The sequence below is a fragment of the Lactuca virosa genome, chromosome 9 (genome assembly GCF_052849685.1).
Source record: "Lactuca virosa cultivar CGN04683 chromosome 9, Lactuca_virosa_CGN04683_v6, whole genome shotgun sequence".
NCBI lineage: Eukaryota > Viridiplantae > Streptophyta > Magnoliopsida > Asterales > Asteraceae > Lactuca > Lactuca virosa.
The window spans coordinates 96,638,081-96,658,871 of NC_136434.1; the positions used below are offsets into that span (position 1 = coordinate 96,638,081).

The 20,791-nt window shown below is 39.9% G+C and overlaps 1 pseudogene across 1 annotated transcript; it reads left to right on the top strand.

Annotated features, from left to right (window-relative positions):
- Nucleotides 1-5,603: 5,603 nt before the first annotated feature.
- On the top strand, nucleotides 5,604-8,526 carry LOC145138454 (chromatin-remodeling ATPase INO80-like; annotated as a pseudogene). Its single transcript, XR_013721535.1, has 7 exons — nucleotides 5,604-6,204; nucleotides 6,288-6,600; nucleotides 6,671-7,035; nucleotides 7,109-7,269; nucleotides 7,335-7,466; nucleotides 7,629-7,754; nucleotides 7,863-8,526. The product of XR_013721535.1 is annotated as a chromatin-remodeling ATPase INO80-like (transcript).
- The last annotated feature ends 12,265 nt before the right edge of the window (nucleotides 8,527-20,791 follow it).

Consider the following 20,791-nt stretch of genomic DNA (forward strand, 5'->3'; position numbering starts at 1 on the left):
GAAAGACCGACTCGCACCCGAGTCAAATAACACTAAGGTAGGTACAGAACTCACAAGAAAAGTACCTACGCAAATCACAATATAAGCACAAATAACTCGGAATAGAATAAACAAAGGAATACATACCGGCCACGAAATCAGGTGTTGTGCATACCTCCTCCACTGTCAGCTGGAAGGCTCTCCCACGAACCTTCAGTGCCTCGGCCTTCACGGGCCGACTCTGGGTAGCTCGTGCAGTAGCGGATGAAGATCCCTGAAACAGCTGGGGGCACTCAGCCTTTCGATGGATGGTCTGGTTGCAGTGAAAGCAGACTACAAACCCCTTGGGGCAATCCTTCGCCATGTGCCCCTCCTTACCACACTTGTAGCAATACCTCTCTCGGCATATCCCCTCATGACCCTTGCCGCACTTCCCACAAGTGCGGCCCTTCTGGCCTCCTGATCTCGAATCCGCGGGCTTAGCCCGCTTGGCTTCCTGCTGAGACTGTGCCGGCCGCCGATCCCTCCCCTGAGACTCTGCCTCCTCTCTGGCTTGAGTCTCCAGCTCAATCTCCCTCTTTCGGGCATTTGCCTGAAGCTTAGGAAATGATCGATAAGTCGAGTTCGCCACGAACTCTCGAATATCCTTCCTCAGAATGCTCAAATACCGGCTCATACGTGCCTGCTCGGTAGACACGTGCTCAGGGCAGAACATTGCCCTCTCATGGAACATCCTCGTAATCACTGTCACTGACTCTGTCCTCTGCTTGAGGGACAGAATCTCCCAGGCCAACCGTTCCCTCTCCACCGGGGGAACATACTCATCTCGAAACATAGTAGTAAACCTCTCCCATGACACTGCAGTGAGCTCTACAGAAGTGAAACTGGCTGTCACAAACTTCCACCAGTCCTTCGCTCCCAAGCGAAGCTGGTTCAGCACGAATCGTACCCTCAAATGTTCCGGATAGGAACAAGTGTAGAAACACCCCTCGATGTCAGATATCCATCTCATCGTGGAAATCGGATCCTGATTCCCGTCAAACTATGGTGGCTTCGTGTTGCTGAACTCCCGGTACAGCAACGAGTCACCTCCCTGTGGCCTAGCAGCAACGATAGCTGCAGTGGCGGCGGCAGTAGCCGCCTCAGTGACAGCAGCGTATCGCTCATCAAATGACTCAATCAGGGTGGTCTTGATAGACCCAAACATCTCGGGAATCTCTGCTCGGATGGCTGCGGCCACCTCCTCGTGAATCATCCTGCAAATCTCCTCGTCACTGGTACCACTGCCCCCTGGGTTGTGGCGCGTACCCACCATGATATCTCTGAAATACAACACAAAATAATCAGAGATTCGCTCGAGTATACTCACACTCGATCGACCCTACTTGTTACTTAGCATCCTAAGGATTCTTACTTGGACTGCTCACTGACCCGGTGCTTCCAGTTTACTTTTCAATATCTATCATTTATGACCAGGTGGTGGCAAGACTTATAAAAATTTCAAAGACGATGATTGTAACGACGTAAATTTTTCAAACCAAAATTTTCATTTCGAACATAAAATCACATGTCATATTTCGCAAAAACCTCAAGTATCACATTAATACAATTTATTTATCAAAAATTGTTATCACATAAACCAGGATCCTCCAAAATATATCTCCAAAGCGAGTGTGTGTACAATCAAGCCGGGGCCTTTCCGCGATCATCGGAAGTACCTGAAACACATAACACATAACATGGTATGCACGAAGCTTAGTGAGTTCCCCAAAATACCACATACAAAATATTAGCCACTTGAGGCTATAACTCTGTAAGACCCTCCGGTCAATGTGTCTCAGTGAGACCCTCCAGTCCCACAACTCTGATGGACCCTCTGGTCCTAATCCTGTGGACCCTCCGGTCCTAACTCTGTAAACTCTGAATACACATAGCATAAATCAAACAGACATAATGCAGTAATATCACAGTACTCAAATAAACACATAAGACCCTCTGGTCACACATAGATACCACTCTAGGCAAAGTATAGTGAGAAGACTCACCTCGTAAGCTAGCTAGTAAAATCTCGTGCTCAGAATCCTTGATCTAGCCTCCGCCTATCATAAGGATAATATCTCTAATTGATACCCTCCTCATACGCGACTACACCATTCATTGGTCTCTCTTACACTCTTAGCCCTAGAAATGGGTAAAAGACCATTTTACCCTTCCCTGACCTCCATTACTCAGTTGACCAACCCTAAAGTCAACAGAAGTCAATCCCAATCAACAGCCCCAAATTGACCAGGCTCGTCGAGTCCCATCCTTCTCAGTAATCTCCTGAAGGTCCAGCTCGTCGAGTTAACCCCTAACTCGCCGAGCCATCACATGATAAAGCTCACCGGGACAAACCCTAATCTACTCGCCGAGTTGGCTTACCAACTCGGCGAGTCCATTCAGACTCAACTTGCATTAGACGGTTTTAAGGCAGGATACTTTCCCAAACTCCATATCCACACTCTCAGGACTCCTTTATCACTTAAAGTCATAGACTTTACGTCCATGCATGGCATTTTAGACATGAAATGCCAAGAACATGATCTAAATGGATTTTTCACTCGTAAATTTCCCCCAAGGTAGAATAAAGCAGGAACTTTTAGATACTAGGGACCTCCTAAGGTCCAGATCTGTTGTTCAAGCCTCCTCATGAACCCCAAATCCTCAAAGTCCCAAAATATAAAGAAAAGAAGCCCTAAACTTAAAAATGAGAGATCTACTCAAACAAGAGAGAAAGGTTCGAACTTGATACCTCTAACAGAAGCCCTTTGGATGCATATTGACAGATCTAACAACCTTCTTTTGCTCCTTGCTTGAAACCTTCTCCTTTCCTTGCAAAGATACACCAAAATGCTCAAGGTTAGCCCTCTCTTTCTCTCTATAAGCTCAAAGATCGTTTAGGGTTTCTCTCTGGGAAAAGTGGCCGCAAAGGGAGGCTATAAGTGCCTTTAAATAGGCCACAAGCCCGAGGAATTAGGGTTTCCTTCAGCAGCGCTGACTCGGCGAGTCGCCTCACAGACTCGTCGAGTCCATTCATTAATCCACGTCACCAGCCGCGACTCTACTCGACGAGTTGAGGCACCAACTCGTAGAATCACTCTAAAAGTCCAAATTAAATAATAAAATATTATACCTGGGAACCCGGATGTTACAATGATTATCCTAATCTTCTCCATTGTCCATTTCCCGATGAAAGTTACAACCTTCTCAGATACTATTTTTTAATGAATAAGAAAGAATTTATTATGATTAAAGAAGACCATGGAGAAATGCTCAACCATTTTAGTCATCAACACCCACTGATTCTTTTAGACTCGCAACAAACATCACTAATTGTTCTTCACAACCCCATGAATAAAACTCAACTATTATGTGACGGATGTGTGAAACCAATTACTGAAATGCCATTTTATAAGTGTTCCCATTCCCAAGAGTGTTCGTTTGTTCTTCATGAGTGGTGTGCTAGGCTACCTTCCAAAATACAAGATCACCCTGGCCATCCAGAGCATGTACTTGTTCTCATGTCAAACAACCCTCATCAATTATTGGGTTTATTTTTCTGTTACAATTGTTGTTTAGATTGCAATAGTTTCGCATATGGATGTGCTGAATTTGATTATAATGTAGATATCAATTGTGCATTCCTACTCAAAGAAATCACACATGAAGCTCACCCAAACCATCTCCTCTCAAGAATCAATGCTTCTCCTGATCTATCAAAAAAGTATGTAATTCATGTGATTGTTCCCTAGATGATAGCATCGCTTTCCACTGCCCCTCTTGTGATTTCTACTTAGATACAGAGTGTGCTTTGTTGTTGCCTGGAATGATTAGGCACAAGTTCGATAAGCATCCATTGAGCCTAAGATACAATCCAGTTGAGAACCACCCTAGCGACTACTTCTGTGAAATCTGTGAAGACAAATTTAACCCTGAATTGTGGTTCTATCATTGTAGTGTTTGTGCCGAGTCTATGCATCCTGCTTGTGCGCCCTTAATCCTTGGGTGTGAGCAACATGCATATGCCAAGTATGAAAGAGGTGTCTTTGAGTTTGTGAATGTCAAGTTTGGAGGGACGGTTGAGATCCAAAGACTTCACCCACATCATCTATCCTTTCTTGAAGGGATTCAGTCCCATGGTTTGTGCAAAGTGTGCCGCAAAGAATTGCAGTACGAGATGATCTTTAAGTGCTTGGAGTGCGAGTATTTAGTTCATTATGATTGTGCTTCTTCTATTGTCAATTGATCAAGTTATGCGCTTCATGCTTGGTGTAACTAAACACTTGTACCTTTGTTATTTGTATCTTTAAACCATTCATTTAATTAGTTTTGATTTATGTCTTTTATGGGTTGGTGTCAATCATTTGCTTTGTGAACAAGTTTATATTCTCTTAGTAAAAATCCTTAATTTCATTTGAAGGTTCAATTATTTAATAAAATACATATCCTTCATATGCCAAAAAATATTAGAATCTTGTCATGTACATAAGTGCATTAAAGGTGTTTTCCTATGGTCTCTCATTGTCTAATGATATTGGATAAAATGGGAAGTAATCATCTTCTATGTATTTTCTTGAAATTAGTGGAAAAAAAAAAACAAGAATGTTGTATTTTTTTAAAACGTCAAATAGAATAAAATGTCATCATGTATGGGATAACAATACCAATTAACCTGCTTCAAAGATGTACCATTAAGATTACTATTAATCTATATAAAAGATAACACATGAACTTCATTGGCAATCAAATTGTGAGACCCAAGATTCCAGCGATCGACTTTATGGTTTTTGAATTTCCACAAGAAAAAATATCAAAGTGACCCCATGTAACCTTTAATGGTCATTTCATAATGAGACTATAGACATGAGGCTAGAATTTCTTATTATCACATTTAGGTGGTTTTTCTATTTATGGTTGGTATAATTTACTTTAAACAATAATACAAATATAATCGTTAAAAAACGCTTACTTCACTATTGATTAAACTTATAAATCCCAGCTTATTGCTCTTAGTGGTTGGTTGGACCCTTGTCATAAAAGATAATTACAGGTATGGATTGCTGGCATTAGTTAATGTTTTAATTTTTACGTTTTTCTATTTAACGATTAATGTCCATCAAATACTTATAAGAGTGAACGGAACCAACTGACTTTGTTAGACTTCCCATACTTGGCCTACATGTTAGAAAATTTGTCAAAACTAGTTGTTTGATTCGATCTATTATATGCAACAACAAACTAACAATGTTGGTCAAATACAATCACATGTATAACTAATGCACTACATTCTTTTTTTAAGAATGATAGAATTATATTAAATGACTACAAAGAAGCTACAAAAGAATGTAAAACATTATGATGTCTGAAAAGAAAAGGAGACGAAATTTGTAAAGTAGTGATGAAGACCAAGATGGCAGTTACAGGACATACGCCTCTGAGGAGCAATATAGAGCCATGCTTGGTGATCATGTCAATAAGTACTAGAGAAGACACAATAATAATAATAATAATAATAATAATAATAATAATTTGACAAGTCCCTCTTCTTCCCTCAATAGGATGCCAAGCCTGAAGAGTATTTTAGGATCAAAGGACCAAAAAGGAGCCAAAAAGATTGAAACAGCTTCAGTTTTTTTACCTGATATTACAAAACAAAAGTTGGGTAACTACAGGGAAGAAGATCGTTCTCCACATTTTGACATGGATAGGTCCGTGTTACATTTGAAGCTTATGTGAATTGGATGGTACTTAATTGTAATAATATGTCTGAGTTGTCTATTGTAATCTGCAAGTTATTTTCTGAACCCGTTTATTGGGATATTGAAGATAGCATCAGTTACAGGATTCCTCCAACTTATGAAATGTTGGCTAACTCATTAAACCTACCTAGAATATCAGAGATTCGAGTGAAGGAATTTTACCTCAAAGGCACACTTGATTTGGGCTCATTAGCTTCAATGATGGCAGCCCACAAAAGTTTTGGCCCCAGAAGCAGTGCAAGGATGGGTGACCCTAAATCCGAATATGAATCTCTTCAAACAAGATTAAAGGCCTAAATATCAAATATCTCACCCCAGAAATTCAGTCTTAAAGTCGGTGATATCACATTGGATTTGTATCATGTCAGATACTGGAACTCTACAGGTTTACTATGTGAAAGTGTTGGAGAAACGTGACACGTATGAGGTTAGTATATCATGTCTTCAAACGGCCATTAATTTGTGTCGGCTGTTATCACTCATATGTAACTTAAACTTCTTGGCATCCAGATTATTGAACGTAGTCTGCCCAAGAAGCAGAAGGCGAACAATGATCCATCTATAATTGAGAAAGAGGAGATGAATAAAATTGGTCAGTATTGGGTGAACATGATCAGAAAAGACATGCCAAAGCATCATAGGGTTTTTTATCAATTTCCACAGAAAGCAATTAACAGATGCCAAGAGATTCTCAGAAAGCTGTCAACGTGAGGTAAAAATGAAGGTGAGCAGACCACTTAAGTTGATGAAGGGTGCTTCAATTCGCACAAGGAAACTGGCAAGGGATATGTTGTTCTTTTGGAAGAGAGTGGACAAAGAAATGGTAATCTTTTCTTACTTTGTCTTTTTGTGGTAATCTTTTGAGGAATGATTATATGACCATCTCTCTTCAGGCTGAAGTAAGGAAAAGAGAAGAAAGAGAAGCTTTGAAGCGTGAACAGGAGCTTCGTGAAGCTAAAAGGCAACAACAGAGGCTTAATTTCTTGTTGTCACAAACAGAATTGTACAGTCACTTCATGCAGAACAAGACAGCCTCCCAAAATAAAGAAGATGGCCAAGAAGCAACATTGACTGGTTCAGAAGTTGAAGATCCTGAAGAGGCAGAAATGAAAATGGAAGCCCTAAAAGCAGCCCAAGATGCAGTCTCCAAACAGAAACTAATCACCAATGAATTTGATGCTGAATGTTTGAAGCTGCGTGAGGCCCCTGAACAAGATGCTTCAATTTCTGGATCTACTGACATTGACTTGTTGCATCCGTAATATTCCTCTTCTTCTTAAGGACATTGACTTGTTGCTCTACTTGTTTGACTGACTTCGAATTTCCTTCAGGTCAACTATGCCAGTGGGATATTCAGTACAGACACCCGAGTTCTCTTAAAGGGTATCAGCTTAAAGGTCTCCAGTGGCTGGTGAATTGTTATGAACAAGGTCTAAATGGTATTCTTGCTGATGAGATCCAAGCAATGGCCTTCTTGGCTCATTTAGCAGAAGTATGTATTCCACTGTAAAATTTTGGATTTCTACTGTTTTACTTGTAACTGATTATCTTTTTCAGGAGAAAAATATATGGGGGCCTTTTCTTGTTGTTGCACCTGCTTCTGTTTTGAGCAATTGGGTTGATGAAATAAGTCGTTTCTTCCCTGACTTAAAAGCACTTCCTTATTGGGGTGACATTCAAGAACGCACTGTACTTAGGAAAAAACATTAATCCAAAGCATCTATATATATATATATATATATATATATATATATATATATCTATTTATTCTCAACAATTTACTAAGATTAAGATTCAGCCAGTTTCTCTATTTCAAGAACACGGATAATCAATTAATCTTGTACATGACAGGGATGCTGGATTCCACATTCTTGTTACAAGCTATCAACTACTAGTGTCGGATGAAAAGTAGTTCAGACGTGTGAAGTGGCAGTGTATGGTATTGGATGAAGCTCAGGCAATTAAAAGTTCAAGAAGGTTAGAAGGTTCATGTTCAGATTCATCTGTAGTTGTTTCTCAAGTTATTTAAGTTTCATTTTCATCTGTAGTTGTTTCTCATTGTGTTTTGTTGGAAACTACTGACAGTATAAGATGGAAGTGAAAAAGTAAGAGCAATCACAAGAATGCTACTATTGCCATCAAAATCTGTTAGAAGAAGACTTCCATTTGAGAGTTTGGTCTTGCCACATCATGATATATAGGACTCCTTCATTCAGCTTTCTGTTTCATTCCTAAAACAAGGGCACCAACTGTAAGTTGTGTTATTGGATTTTATATACACATGTGCTTAAAAATAAAAATGTGTTACGGCACTGTTTGCATTTTGTTACTTAGGTTAATTATGTAGAGTGTTGGGATAGAGATTTTAGTAGTTACAGAAAGGTTTGAGGAATTGCATGAAGCTTGGAGTAAGAGGTTGTTAGTTGGGTTTGCGCGTAATGGTCCAAGAACATCAGGTGTCCCAGCTACTCACCATTTGATACAGGAAATTGAGAAACCTGCTCACAAGATCTTCGGGTCATGTCCACCAATGCATGCAGTGTCAAAGATATTACTGCAGATTTCATGCTTTAGATTAATCAACAAAATATCTTTGCTATCACAGTCTTTTATTGTCAATAATTGTAAATAATTTAGTAATCTGATTTATAGGCTAGAAATCTGTAATTTAGGCTGATAATTAGCTTGTATATTCAGTATATATTGAGGATTCTTCTGAATGAAAAAACACATCTTTTTTTTTTTCCCAAAAAAGAGTCTCTAAATTGTCATGGTATCAGAGCCACAATTCTGATCAGTGTCTAGTCTTTCTTTTCTCACTTGATCCTAGTTTAATATCTTGCTCTTAGCTATTCTTGATTGAGTTCTTGTAGCTTCATGTCTACCATGTCCTCAGAAAAATGTGATACTTTCTTCGTTCGCTTCAATGGGAAGAATTACACTCAGCATGGTCATTTCATTTCCAAATTTTTGTCAAAGGGAAGGACTTATGGGGCCATATTGATGGCATCACTCAGTTCCAACTCTTGACAAAGACAAAAACAAATGGAAGGTCAAGAATACCCAGATCATGGCATGGATTATTAGTTCTGTTGAATCCAGTATCATGTTAAATCTTGGCCCTTTCAAGATTGTAGCCCAGATGTGGGAACACTTGAAGAAACTCTATAGTCAGAACAACACCGCTTGAAGATTTCAATTGGAACATGAGTTAGCTTCCCTTCAACAGGATAGTCTTTCCATCTCTGACTTTTACTCTTGCTTCATGAATCTTTGGGCTGAATATACAGATATCGTTTATGCCACTTTACCTCCAGCAGGTCTTAGTTCTGTTCAAGCTGTCCATGAAATCTGCAGTAATATCTTTGACAGTTTATATATAAAACTATGAGCCCGAATTTCTAGGTCAAATCGAATGGACAGATTGATGATTTGAAGAGAAATATGGGTGATTGATGATGAGTAGAGAATGAACAAAGAGCTACAAATCACGGTGGTTGAACTCAGTCTGACTGATCTAGAGAAGAAACTTTAAATTTTTTAAACCTTAGGCATAAAAACTTGTCTCATTAAAGTTTTATTGTTGTTATCGTGTAAAGATAATATCAAGTGTTTGAATTCGATGACTTGTTTAGGAAATTAGTAAATTTTTCCAGTTAGAAAAAAATAATAATACCTTTCGTGAAATAAAACAAAATGAGCAGTAGTAAATGCTGGTTCAAGATTCTGTCTCATTCACACTTTTTGTTGTCCCTCCGCTTGGGTCTCTTTGTTTGTGATACCTTTTCTCTGCAATTACAGATAATTTGGTAAATAAATAAAAAGTGATATTTTAAATTCTAGAATCAGTAACATATTATAATCCGTGTGATGTATATTGATAAAAGTGGTTTTTTCATGGAATGGAGTTTGAGGTGTAGCAATATCTTCAAAACAGGCATCAGCTTCTTCATTTATCCTTATATCCTTTTTCTTTTGTCTATCTTTTTGAGCCTGCATGCGCGCATGCAGTTGAGTAAGTGGGAAAGAAAGTAAGATGCTATTATAAAAAATAATAATAATAAAAAATAAAAAGGAAAGTAGGTTGCTATTAGCGTACCTGTGTGGGAATTTGTTTTAGTTGTGCTTGTGCATCATCATAATTACAATCATCGATGAGCAAAGAAACAACATCTTCAGGGGCTAAGAGGTCGCCTTGTACATGACCACCAGTCATGGCAAGTTGCTGGACAGTACTTTTCTGGCTAGCTCTCTGTAAAAACTTTTCTTCAACACTCTCTTTACATATTAACCTATACACCGTAACCTACATATCATAGAAAAACCAAATACACAAATTACTCCAAGCCAATTCGTTCCAACTTACCATAAATCATTTGAAGGTATATTAGTTAAGACTTAAGAGTGTTATTCACCATGAATAACCAAATTATATTTTATTCAACATGGGTTTCCCAAATGTGTGTTTTTTTCACATTTTTCATATTGTATATTTTATTCACTATCTATCATATATATTTAAAATAATTTAAAAAGTTTACATCGCTATGGTTTTGTATCGATTTGCATTCCAAAGAAATAAACGAATAAACATAAACATAAATGACTCATTTATAAATTATAAATATATCAATGATTAAAAAGTATTTGATATCCGGTGTTGTCTTCCTTCTTAAGGTCGAAGGTTCAAGTCCCACCGTAGACATAAGTGAAATAATTTATGAATAGTTTAGTATATATATGTATTTGCCGTTAAAAAAATATAATTTATAAAATAACTGTCGTATCAAAATTATTAGCCCAAAACGCGTTCATGATATTATAGATGCTCCAGTAAATGAATAAAGGTTTTTTCACTTTCAAAGGAGATAACAACAAGCTCTAAATTCAAACTTTAATTGATTGTTTAATTCATGCTTTATTTGATCAATGTTTTCGTACGCACAAACCTATCCTGACATATAAAGTTTATTCAATTATTAAAAGGGTGACGTATATATGTTTTAAGTCACCATGAAAAATCGGATTATGACACAATTGTCAAAGCTTCAGACTAAATATTCCTCGTGTAATGACAGATAAAGACCAAATTATTTGATTCCAAAAGTGAATTTGGCCGTTCCTTGTGCAAATTGGACTTCCATATTAACTATTAAGGATGCTATTTCCATCGTTCCTGTTTTTTTAGCTCTATTAAATGACCTTCGCTAAGAATATGTCGTTGTATCCAGTGGCGTAGCTAAAATTTTGTTTTAGAATAGACCAAATAATTTATAAAATCTGAACAAATAGAAAAATACTAAATGATAACAAAACGTAACAATATATGATTTTAAAGTAAATTGTTCGATTAAGTTGAAAGTAACTGATAAATTAAGATAATAAAAAAAATATAAGTATACAAATCTGATGAATGATAGTTCACTAAGGAGATTGAAATGCAATTTGTGTAAAGGTGATTATATTCCTGAAGATCTCCAAGGTTAGTCATAGAGAACTCAGTGCTCAATAAAGAGATGATGTGAGACAAAATTTGAGATGATGAGTCGGTCAGAACAATATCATCCACATAGAGTAAAAGATATGCCATATGAGTATCCTGTCGATAAATAAATAAGGAGGAGTCACATCTGCTATGAACAAAGCAAATGCGAGAAATGAAGGTTGTAAATCGTTGAAACCAGACACGCGGGGCTTGCTTTAGACCATATAAGGACCGCTGAAGCAAACAAACATAGTCAGGACGAGAGGGATCACGAAAATCCGGAGGCTGATGCATATAGACCGTTTCCTATAGATGACCATGAAGAAATGCATTTTTAACGTCAAGCTGTCTAATAGGCCACTGATGAGTGACAGCAATACTAAGAACTGTGCGAATAGTAGCAGGCTTCACTACCGGGCTAAATGTCTCATCACAATCAATACCTGGTCGCTGACTCCGACCATTGGCAACAAGACGTGCTTTATATCGCGGTAGAGAGCCATCTGCATTGAGTTTCTTTTTGAAAAACCAAATACAATTAACAATGTTAGCAATAGGTGGTCTTGGAACAAGTACCCAAGTCTGATTAGAGATAAGAGCAGTGTATTCATCATTCATGGCATTAAGCCAATTTGGATCCTTAAAAGCCTGTAAGTAACTTTTTGGAACATGAGAGGTGGTATCGACATGTAAGTTTAACTTACGTATTGGTTTGAAAATCCCTTGCTTGGCACGGGTGAGCATTGGGTGCGAAGCTTGAGGTATAGGAGATATGGTGTCATCTGAGCTGGTAGATGATGGTGAGGTGGGCTCTAAATGAGTGAAGGTGGCAAGAAGAGGATATGTGGACTCCTAGCTCTCTAAAAAGGTGTAGGAAGGTGATTTGTTTGGTGTCATCGACCCAAAAGGAAAAATGGTTTCATAAAAAACAATGTGTGTAGAGATGATGATCTTATTTGTATCATGGTTAAGACAATGGTATCCTTTATGATTCGTAGGATACCCAAGTAAGATGCATGGTGTTGATCTTGGGTCAAGTTTATGAGAAGCATTGATATGAAGGTAACAGAGGCAACCAAACACACGAAGATGGTCATAGGATGGGTGTCGATTATATAGTTTATAGAAAGGAGAGACATTGTGAAGAGGGATGGAAGGAAGGATATTGAGAAGATGAGCAGCCATATGAAGGGCTTCAGTCCAGAATGTGGGAGGAAGTCGAGCATGAAACAAAAGGGTGCGAATGGAATTATTCAAGGTGCGTAACATGCGTATGGATTTTCTGTTTTGTTGAGAGGTGTAAGGACAAGAGAAACGAAAATGAATGTCGTATTGAGAAAACAGAGCATGAAATTTATTATTGTCATACTCACCACCATTATCACATTGAAAAGACTTGATGTCCATCTTAAATTGGTGTGGAAAAAATGTCACACCCCCGAACCAGGATGGCGGAAACGTCCGGGGGCGGATGATGTCATTGTATAGTATCATTTGAATATGAATGAAACATAACAACCAAACGACATACATTAAGATAACAAACTTACATTGTTTACATATTGTATTTGTTCACAAATTACACAAAAGTGACAGAAATGTAAATCCCATAATGCAGCAAAAATATCCAATTCCCATGGTTTGCTTACTGGTTTCCTGAGAATACAAGTCATTTTAAAAAGCATCAACGTAGAATGTTGGTGAGTTCATAAGCATTTTGTATGAAAATGGTTTGTAACATCTTTGTTTGAAATGATTTGTAAGATTCCAGAAAATACGATATTTTCTAAGAAAATGGTTTGTAAGTCTCGTTCCAAAACTGTGGATATATGCATGCATGTCCTTTGTTTTCTTTTGTTTGTAATTGTAAGTTCCCAGAAAATCCTATATTTTTTGTTGTGGTGCATGGTATTTTGCTGGGTATATTGGTGTAAAGTTGAATCCTTTTCCCTAAGCAAATCCTTATCGTACTAAAACCTAATAGAAAACTCCCTTGGAACTACTTTTCATGAATTACTTTATGAGTTTGCTGCCATAGGAAGGGGTTTGCGGTCCAGGCATTACCGTGAACCCTTAGTACACCTCACACAATGAGGATTTCGGTCATATAAGGTCTAAAATGGAGTTTGCGGCCAAGTGTGGCCCATTAAGGGTGTTTACGGCCAAAGGTAGCCCAAATGAGAGTATTTTCGGCCAAGGGTGGCCCAAATGAAAGTGTTTTCGGTCTTGGATGGTTCTTATGGATATGTTTATGTTTCTAGTTAATTATAAACTCAAAAATGATGGCCTTATAATCCGAGTAATCAAGATTATGGCATAAGTACAAGTTGTTGTGTTAAAATCATTTGAGTTTTGTTTGATTTGCATTGATCATTTGAGGCTTATTGCAACATGAGTTTCAAGTGTATTTTATAAAAACATCATTGTACCAAAGTTGAACATTGCATACACACTTATATACAAGACCCCTTAGACTTGGTTTGACCCGAAATTTTCTAGTTGTGACATCATCCCCCCGTTAGAGGGAATTTCGTCCCGAAATTCGTCCTAAGGTAGCTCTCAAGAACTAGGGAAGAGATGTGGGTACTTTTGCACCATCTGGTCTTCGCGTTCCCAGGTGAACTCTGGTCCTCTTTTGGCACTCCATCGAACCTTCATAATGAGAATGCGACTTTTTTTTGTTCGTTTCACCTCCCTCTCCATTATGTCGACTGGTTCCTCAACGAAATGGAGGTTCTCCTTCACCTCAATCTCATCAAGCGGAATAATGAGAGTTTCGTAAGATAGGCATTTCTTCAAGTTTGATACATGAAATACAAGGTGTACGTTGCTGAGCTCTGGTGGTAACTGCAGCTTGTAAGCTACCGGACCTATCCTGGCAAGGATCTCAAATGGTCCGATGTATCTTGGATTCAATTTTCCCCGCTTTCCAAAACATATCATCCCTTTCCAGGGAGAGACCTTTAGCAATACGCGATCGCCGACTTGAAATTCTAGAGGCTTCCGTCGTCTGTCAGCGTACCTCTTCTGTCGGTCTTTGGACGCCTTAAGTCGTTCCCTAATCTAAACAATCTTCTCAGTTGTTTCCCTGATAATCTCGGGCGCAATAAGAGTGATGTCTAGTACCTGCCCCTTTGCCAATTGTGTATCCCCTACCTCAGCCCAACAGAGGGGTGATCTACATTTACGTTCGTATAGGGCCTCAAATGGAGCGACCTTGATACTTGTGTGATAGCTATTGTTGTATGAGAATTCCACCAGCGGCAAGTGGGCATCCCATGCTTTGCCGAAAGATATCACACAAGCCCTTAGCATATCCTCCAATGTTTGGATGGTCCTCTCACTCTGACCATCTGTTTGGGGATGGTAGGCAATGCTCATGTCAAACTGAGTTCCCAACGATCTCTGGAGTGACTACCAAAATCATGATGTAAATCTACTATCCCTGTCAGAGATAATAGATATCGGCACGCCATGTAATCTCACAACCTCCTTTATGTAGATCCGGGTCAGATTTTCCCTTTTATACGTTTCTTTTATTGGCAGGAAATAGGCGGATTTAGTCAACCGATCGACACTCACCCAAATGGCGTCTAGCCCGTCAGCCGTTTTAGGTAATTTGGTTATAAAATCCATTGTTATTCGATCCCATTTCCACTCGGCTATTTCTGGTTGTTGTAGGAGACCCGAGGGATTCTGATACTCTACCTTAGCCTTAGTGCAAGTCAGGCACTTGCTCACATAGGTAGCAATTTCAGCTTTCATATTTGGCCACCAATAGTGTTGTTTAAGATCCAGGTACATTTTGTCTGAACCCAGATGGACGAAGTACTTTGTTTTGTGTGCTTCATTCATAACCACTTCTCTAAACCCACCGAAATTCGGTGTCCAGATCCAGTCCATGAGGTAGTACGATCCGTCCTCTTTGATCGTAAGATTCCTGTCCATCCCACGCAAGGCTTCGTTTGCGATGTTTTCCAGCTTTAAGGCTTCCAATTGAGCCTCCTTGATTTGTGAAGACAAGTGGGAGTTGATTGTTATTGCTAGCGTTCTTGCTCGGCGACCCGAGTACTCTTTCCGGCTTAGGGCATCAGCCACCACATTGGCCTTGCCCGGATGGTACCGGATCTCACAATCATAATCGTTCAGCAGCTCAACCCATCTTCATTGTCTCATGTTTAGTTCTTTCTGGTTCAGGATATGTTGGAGGCTTTTGTGTTCTGTGAAAATAGTGCATTTTGTCCCGTAGAGATAGTGCCTCCAAATTTTTAGAGCGATGACTACAACTCCAAGCTCAAGATCGTGAGTGGTATAGTTCACTTCATGGGTCTTTAGTTGCCTTGACGCATATGCTATAACATTCCCGCGCTGCATAAGTACACATCCTAACCCTTGATTGGAAGCGTCATAATACACCACGAAATCTTTTGTTCCTTCTGGAAGAGACAAAACCGGAGCGCTGCAGAGGTCTTGTTTCAAAGTTTGAAAGGAAGCCTCTTGTTTCTTCTCCCAGATGAAAGGTACAAACTTCTGTGTTAAGGCAGTGAGCGGCTTGGCGATCTTGGTGAAATTCTGTATAAACCTCCTGTAGTAACCAGTGAGGCCTAAGAATTGTCTGATCTCCGTTGGTGTTCTTGGGGTTGCCCAGCCTTCAATTGCTTTGACCTTGGAAGGGTCGACATGTATTCCCTCCTCACTGACCACATGGCCCAGAAAATCCACCCTACGAATCCAGAACTCGCACTTAGAGTATTTCGCGTACAGCTTCTCCGCCCTTAGTGTTTCCAAAACCTGCCGCAGATGTTGGTTGTGTTCTTCTTTACTTCGTGAATAGATGAGTATATCGTCGATGAAAACAATCATGAAGTTGTCAAGATAGGGTCGACAGACTCGGTTCATCAGGTCCATAAATGTTGTGGGCGCATTTGTCAGACCGAAGGGCATTACTACGAATTCATAATGTCCATAGCGGGTTCGGAACGCAGTCTTGGGAATATCTTCTTCTCGGACTCGCAACTGATGATAACCAGACCTCAAATCTATCTTCAAAAAGTAACTTCCTCATTGCAGTTGGTCAAATAGATCGTCAATCCGGGGAAGAGGGCATCGATTCTTAACGGTGAGCTTGTTGAGTTCACAGTAATCGATGCATACACGAAACGACCCATCCTTCTTCTTTACGAATAAGACCGGAGCTCCCCAGGGTGAGAAGCTTGGCCTTATAAACCCTTTGTCCAGTAGTTCACTTAATTGATTGAAAAGCTCTTGCATCTTCGCAGGAGCTAATCTATATGGCGACTTGGCGATTGGTGTGGCTCCGGGTATCAAGTCGATCCGAAATTCGACTTGTCGATCGGGAGGTATTCCCTGAAGGTCTTCGGGAAACACTTCGGGAAAATCGTACACCTCCGGGATGTCTTTGATGCTATTTTCTTCCTTCTTTTTATCGACCGCATGAGCCAAGAAGGCATGGTTCTTTTTTATGTAAGCACTTTTGTGCCTTGATGCACGAGATGAGACGAAGGTTCGTACCAGGTTTGTCACCATATATAACTAGGGTTTTATTGTTGGGTAGGTGAAGGCGAACGGCCTTCTCGTAGCACATAATATCGACACGGTGGGGGCTTAACCAGTCCATGCCGATGATCACATCAAAACCTCTAATAGTAACCGACATTAAGTTGATTTGAAATGAGTGATTATTAAGTGTTAACGTGCACCCTATGAATACGTCGTTGGTTGTTTCTGTTTTCCCATTAGCCATTTCCACCATGAAAGTTTCGTTTAATTTTTGGGGATTTTGATTGAGTAGATGCTTAAACTTATGACTAACAAAACTTCTTTCTGCACCGCTATCAAACAAAATGCATGCATAGATGTTATTGAGGAGGAACATACCAGTGAGTATTGTCGGATCCTTTGTAGCCTCCTCACGTCCTATCGCTAAGACCTTGGTTGTTCCCCCTGCATTTCGATTGTTGGCCTTGGGACAGTTTCTTTGAAGTGGCCAGTCTCTCCGCACCCATAACACGCTTGACTTGCCCCAGCATTGTTGGGTTGGTTGTTCGTTTGTGCCGGTGACTTGCAGTATCGGGCATTGTGCCCTTTCTTGTTTCAGGTTGTGCATTGCATCTCCCTGCAGGCTCCGTGGTGGTGGAAGGGGCATTTGTCGCACTTTGGCAGATTACTATTGCTTTGTGGGAGCTGATGTGGCAGGAGCAGTAACGGCGTGAACCGCCACTATTTGTTGCCTTTTTGAGGATTCCTGTGTTTGATGCCCTTTTCTCTTGTTTCCCGTATTTTTCTTGTTATCATCCCCTTTCTTTGGTTCAGTGGCGGAAGTCTTCGTTCCCTTTTGTACCCCTTGGTCATATAGTTTTTGCGCAAGGTGTTTGGCGCTGTCGAACGTTGTTGGGTTTGCAGTGATCACATTCCCTTGAATAAGGGGAGTTAGCCCCCAAATGAAACGTTCGACCTTCTTACTCTCAGAGGTGATCATTCATTGGCACAGGATCGCTAGGTCGTTGAACCTGGCAATGTAAGCTTCAATTTCTGAGTCTTTTACTGTGAGATTCCACAATTCTTGCTCGAGCTTTTGTACCTCCTCTCTAGGACAGTACTCATCAAGCATCATGGTTTTGAGGTCCTCCCAATCCGTCGAGTTCGCCACGGGGAGGGTTAGAGCCTTGATGTGGACATTCCACCATGTGAGGGCTTTATCAGCAAAAGTACATGTTGCAAATTTAACCTTGCTTTCCTCCGGACAACCACAAATCTCGAAGACCGATTTCGTCTTCTCAAACCATCGAGTTAGGGCTATGACGCCCCTGCTTCCGTTGAATGGTTTTGGCTTCCCGTTTGTGAAGTCCTTATATGAGCATACTCGTTGAGGCCCTTGATTACTCCCGTGGTTGGAACTGCCCGTTCCATTCCCACTTCCGCCTCCATTGGCTCCATTATTGTTGATATGTTCCAGAGCTGCAGTGATTGCAACCCGAAAAGCGGCCGAATCCATTTGAGGTGGAGGCGGCGGCGGTGGTGGTGCTGTCTCGTTGTTCTTGCATCGAATGTATCTTCGGGGCGGCATTCTACTGCCACAAGTGGAATTTGGTAAGTTTTTGATAAGCATTATGATGCAGATACTATTGTAATGAAACATCGCATTTAGTTATGTTAGGTACAGTGATTATTGAGCGTTATTTTGTACATACACAGGGGCGGATCCAAGGGGATCCCGGGGTAGCCCGGGATACCCCTCAAATTTTTTTCGGTAGTGTAATTTTTGTTTACGTATCCCTCAAAAAAAAAATTCGGTATAGTGTATATATACGCATCCCTCCACTTATAAACACAAACAAACAGTTGGTCTGCTGATTAAGGCGTTGGCTTATTGAAGCAAGGGTCTCAAGATCAATTCTTGCTTCTTACATATTCTTTGTTTACTTTTGTTTTATTTTCCCAGCTATTCTATCCCACATCGCTAAACACATGTAAACTCAGCCATTTTTTTCTATTATATAAACATGTTATTCTCATGCTTTATTTGATATCTACTTTGAGTCCCACATCGATTCAAGTATCAAAATATACTTCAACTTCATGTTTATATAACAAGACTTGAGGTTAGCTAAGGATTCGATTAAGATTTGGGTTTAAAACCGAAACCGAACGGGGGAAACCCAAGTACCCCGGGAAAAAAATTGGGTTACCCTAAAAAAAATTGGGATACCCATTTACTTTGATCCTGGCTCCGCCATTGTACATACAATTGAAATCTTGTTTTACCAAATAAGAATGAATAGATAAGACATACCAGATAACCATATCCATAAATAAAACACATGATTATTTCATTAATGATAGGATTTTACTACATAATGTGAGAAAATTGACCTTTGAAAAAGTCTACAGTACATCAAGGATAAAATCTGACAGCATAACGACCCTGCGAATGGTGTAATCACTTAGACGTTGTAACACCGTAAATTTTCAAAAAAAAATTTCATTTAAAATCATATAATTCTCATAACACATTTCACAAAAATCTCATTTATTTCATTTACAAATCGCAACTCCATAATTGTTTTATTAAAATCAAGGATCCTCAAAACATAAGTATTTCACTGGTGTGTACAATCAAGTCGGTGCCTTCCCGTGATCCCGAGAAAACCTTAAACACATAACACACAACACGGTAAGCACGAAGCTTAGTGATTCCCCCAAAATACCACACACATCACATTAGCCACTCGAGGCTATAACACCATAAGACCATCCGGTCAATGTGTCTCTGTGGGACCCTCCGATCCCACAACTCTGATGGACCCTTCAGTCCTAACTCTGTAAGCTCCGAATAATACACAACATAAATCACAAAGAAATAATGCAAAATATCACAATACACAATGTAAGCACATAAGATATCTCAATCACACAAAGATACCATTTAGGGTAAGTATAGTTAGAAGACTCACCTTGCAAGCAAGCCAGCAAATAACCTCGTACCCGAATCTCGAACTAGCCTCCTCCTATCACAAAGGATGAATACCTCTAATTAATACTCTTTACACAACTCTAATAAACGAAGGCTATTCTTTCTCTCTCTAACTCTTGAAGTGGATAAAAGACCATTTTACCCCTCCATGGTCTCCATTACTCATGATTGACCCAACCCTAAAGTCAACAAAAGTCAAACTCGAGTCACCAGTCCATGTTTGACCCGACTCGCCGAGTGCACCCATGTGACTCGTCGAGTCCACTCATTTCCTCAGAAGTCTCACAAAGATCTAGCTCAGCTCGTCGAGTTGACCCCCAACTCGCCGAGTTATCGCATGATCAAGCTCATCGGGACAAACCCTCACCGACTCATCGTGTCAGGCCATGGAATCGGCGAGTCCCTTCAATCTGATTTCTCATTCAGACGACTTAAGGCAGATCTATCACTCCAAACACTAGATCTACCATCCTAAGGCTCGATTGTCACGTAAAGCTTCGACCTTTACACTCATGCATGGTGGATTTGCTACAATCTACCAATACATGTTCTCATAAGGTGTTAAACACCATAATCCTCATATGGATGAATAACGTTAGGACTTTTGGGCTCTAAGGACCTCACAAGGTCCAGATCTGAGCTTTAAACATCCAGATACTTAGTATTCTCGAAGTCCCAAATAATATGAGATAAAAACCCTAACTTCTCAACTCATGAGATCTAACCAAATAAAGATGAAAGATTCAAGGTTTTTACCTTCCTCTTGAAGCTATGGACGAAATGGCCTGAACCCCAATAGCTCCTTCTTGTTCTTGCTGAATATACTTCTCTTCCTCCTCAAAGATGCACTAAAATCCTTCAAGGTTAGCTTGGAGACTCTCTTAGCTCACTACACTCGTTAAGGGTTTCACACAGAAAGGTTAGGCAGCTGGTGAGGCAGAAATGGGGGCATAAGTTCCCTTATATAGGCCCCAACCCCAGGAAATTAGGGTTTCTTTGCCCAGCACCTACTCGACGAGTCGGCTCTCTAACTCG